Genomic DNA, 3,617 nt, shown 5'->3' with positions numbered 1-3,617 from the left:
ATAAACACCATTGGTGCCTGAAACAGAGCCACAAACAGCTGTGCTAATTATACTAAACTAGCACCTTTATTTTAGCATTATTAACTACAGAGTAAATTGAGTATTTACACAACATATTAAAGAAATGCAGATTACACATATCTCACCTGTCTGGAAACCATTACAACCTATGGACTGTGTAGCTGATAAAAATGCAAGGCCAAGGTGGTCGCTCTGTCAGTGATCCATGGGCTCAGACACACTCCTGGTGCCAGGTACAATAATGTAACCTTCTGTAGCCACCATTCCTGTGGATTTCCCCTCTGGTGCTCCACCAAAGAGTGCAGTGTGCACCTCTGCTGCATCTGGAACAGCCACGTGGGTTGAACACATTCAGCAAGGCTGTGGTCCTGCTGTGACCCTCCAGCAACAGACTGGGATGGAAAAGCAATTCTCCAGCAGCACCAGGCTGTGCCTGAGGATCCAGCAGTCCTGAAACCTTTCCTGGGCACTGGGAGAAGAAAAACTTGTTTGCCATGGTAAAGGAACAGCTGAAAGAACCTGCATTTTGTTAGGGCTGATTTCTTCCTCCGGCTGCCCTTCCCTTTTCTATCTCCCTGTTTTGGGTTTTCTTCATTTTGAATTTAAGTTCTGATTGTTGTAGAGTTTTCTGAAAGGCTCTGGAGAAAACACATGTGTTGATTAAAGTTAAGGAAACTCTTGAAAATAAGAGTTTTGAAAGTAGAAGTGGGTTTTCGATCAGTTTTTAAAGAAATGCAGAAGAAAAAAAAAAGACAATAAAACAATCCCAAAATACAAAGACAGTGTTTTAAGGGAATTTTGATTTCTTTAAGGAAATTCTTCACTTAGTGATTTCTTTTGAAAACAAGAAAAGCCAGACTTTCTGTTTAGAATAATTGTATGAAAGGGTGTTTGAATATACATTTAAATTACTGTTACATATTACTGTTAAGACATTAAGAGTTTTTAAATGCCTATTTTGAAACAGCCTGTACTTTTTTTCCAGGACCTGACCTAAACTTAATTACAGTCAAAGGTGGAACTCCAGCAGTTGATAAAATATGCTAATCTACTAACTTTAGTCGAAGTGAGTACTGGAAAGAAGATTTCAGACCAAAAAAAAGAGCAAATCTCAGCTAAGAAGAAATGTTGGAACTCTGTGGTTCAGAAATGCCTGCATACCAGCACTTTATTATTGCTGGCAACAGTGGCACAGCTTAGGGGTATGAGCCCCTTTTTAAAAGCACATTCCCTTCACAGTGATTCTGAAAGCCTGTCAGAAAAATCAACCCTTTTAGCAGCATTTTCATCTGTACTCAGCCTTCAGTGTCGCTGAAATCTCTGTGGGACTTAAACAAATCCTTAAATGCTGCCCTTAGAGACATTTTCCTGAGGAACGAATTTTCTGGAACGTGGTCTCTAAATGCATGGAAAACCAGCAAAGCTTCTTTGTCTTCCCATTTCCCGAACTTCAGATCAATTATAAAAACTCTGATTTTCAAAAGTTCTTCCAAAGGAGCTCTTTTCTTGTCACCGTGTGTCATTCTGTCAGTCACATTTCAAGCCATGGATTTGAAATCTGACCTGCAGAAGCAGCTACCTTTGTCATAAATTTAACCTGGCAGCTTCTCTGTGGGACTTTCAATTAGGATTTTTTTTTAAACGGGAAAAAAAACCAAAACCACTGAAAGTGTCAGTCCAAACCCAGTGAGCAAATGCTGGTGTATGGGAGGCCTACACATAGTGCCTTCTACTTCAGACTCCAGGATGATCAGGAACATAAAATGCCAAGTTTTGGAGGAAAAGAACTTTTAAAAACCTGCTCCAGGGACATAGAAAGAGCAGTTCCTGCTGTTTGAGGGGCTGGGTGGCTCTGAGGCCTGAGGGGCAGCGCTGGGGGCTCAGCCCAGGAGGCAGAGAGGTGGCTCTGTGACACTGCTCAAAATCTCGTGTTTTCCACCTAAAGCTTGGGAGTCTCCACGGAGGAAGTTTAAAAACCCCAGCGTATTTTAATGCTGGTTGCCGAAAGCTTGGATTCTGAGGCGGCGGGAGCTGGTGTGGCTGAAGGAGCCCAACCCTGGGGCCGGGCCGGAGCCGCCTCGGCCTCGAGGGCCAAAGGCCCTCCCGGTGTCCGTATGGAAAGGGATCGAGGTGTGGGAGCTGCCGTCCCTGGCAGCTCTGCTCCGGGCTGCCTCCCTGGAAACCTCATCGCTGTGGACGGGGGAATCCCAGGATGCTGTGAAAACCCTGGCTGCCGTTCAAAGCGCAGTGAGCCCGTCCGGCCCTGCCTCAGGATTGCCGCCATTTCCGCAGCCTCGTCAGCTGCGGTGAATGTTACCGTCCCGCTCCAGAGCGGGAATTTCCCCGTGACGTGTGGAGAAAAAAAACATTTAACTGAGTTTATAGCTGGAAAAGTGGTAAAGCTACCCTTGAAGAAGTCATTAAATGTGAATGGACTCAACGATTTCTGCCCGAATCATCAACAGGCATTAAAGACACACAATGTGTGTGTGAGGGGAAGGCAGGAGCCCCGGCCGAGGACTGTTCCTGAAATCCCACTGACGTTGTAGTTTTTGTTGTTTTATTTGTATTTGTCACTGAAACGTGACTGGAAAACTGATAAAAATGCTTTGGATAGACACAAGGGGTGAGGGTGCGAAGGACCGATGATATCCCACACCAGTGTTCCTCATCCACTGCCCCTGCCTTCTGCTGAAGCCGCGACTGCGACAGCGCGACCGCGTACGGGCTGCGTTTTCTAAAGATACTTTGTTTTTATAGCTGTTAATTATGGACGGGCAACGACTGAGAAAGGAAGCAATTGTAAATATGCACAAACTTCAAAGGTTCGTTGGAATTTTTCTGGTCTGTAGTAATTCTGATGTTTTTGTGCGATCTATAAGATGACTGTTTTGCAGTAGGAGAAAAGCTTTTATGGAAGTGTTTCAGGATTATGTCTCCATTCGGTGTGGGAGGGTTGGAGGGGGGCCGAAGCTGATGGTAACTTGCAGCCATCAGGTGCTCTCAGCAACTCTTCCTCTAAGTGCCAGGTTTTTTTCTAATTCATGGAATGTGAACTTCAGGTAGCTAGAAAATGGCTCAGGCTGTAATTGCCAAATTGTCTCCCATCCCTAAATCTCCAACAAACAGCCAGTGTAAACTACAATTTAAATAAGGCTGACTAGGAAATAACATTCTCCTTTTGAAAATATCAAGAGATCTTTTTATCTTTCCCCTAGAATTGATGTTAACCTTTAAACCAACTGTTTCCGTATAATATTTATATTTTGAGAGGGGAAGATTTCAAATTGAGCTTTGTTGTGTAAATTCTTGCCCTGCCCTTAGTATGTCACTGTTTTGCAAACAGTGGTCCCTGCTGAGAGCCACGGGTTGTGAGCCACCATCTCTCCTGGCAAGGCTGAGAGTCACAGGCTGGAAAAAATAGCTTATTCACTTATGAAAATGATTGGTATTTAGGTGAGGGCATGATAAGAAGGTAGAAAAAAGGAGAGATCATTTTTCCCTAAAGAACTTAACACTCACAGAGTGCACTCTTACCCTTTGGGATTTAAGGTTATACACAGTGGGTGTGTATAGTGTGTATTAGTGCCAGCTAA

General features: G+C 44.0%; 1 long non-coding RNA gene across 1 annotated transcript; it reads left to right on the top strand.

The window, feature by feature from the left end:
* Positions 1-213: 213 nt before the first annotated feature.
* LOC137472878 (uncharacterized) lies at positions 214-1,655 on the top strand. The gene is made up of 2 exons (XR_010998464.1): positions 214-254; positions 1,007-1,655. It is a non-coding gene; the product is annotated as an uncharacterized lncRNA (long non-coding RNA).
* The last annotated feature ends 1,962 nt before the right edge of the window (positions 1,656-3,617 follow it).

This window comes from Anomalospiza imberbis, chromosome 4 (assembly GCF_031753505.1).
Source record: "Anomalospiza imberbis isolate Cuckoo-Finch-1a 21T00152 chromosome 4, ASM3175350v1, whole genome shotgun sequence".
NCBI classification, from domain to species: Eukaryota; Metazoa; Chordata; class Aves; order Passeriformes; family Viduidae; genus Anomalospiza; species Anomalospiza imberbis.
This window is presented reverse-complemented; position numbering and strand designations above follow the sequence as displayed.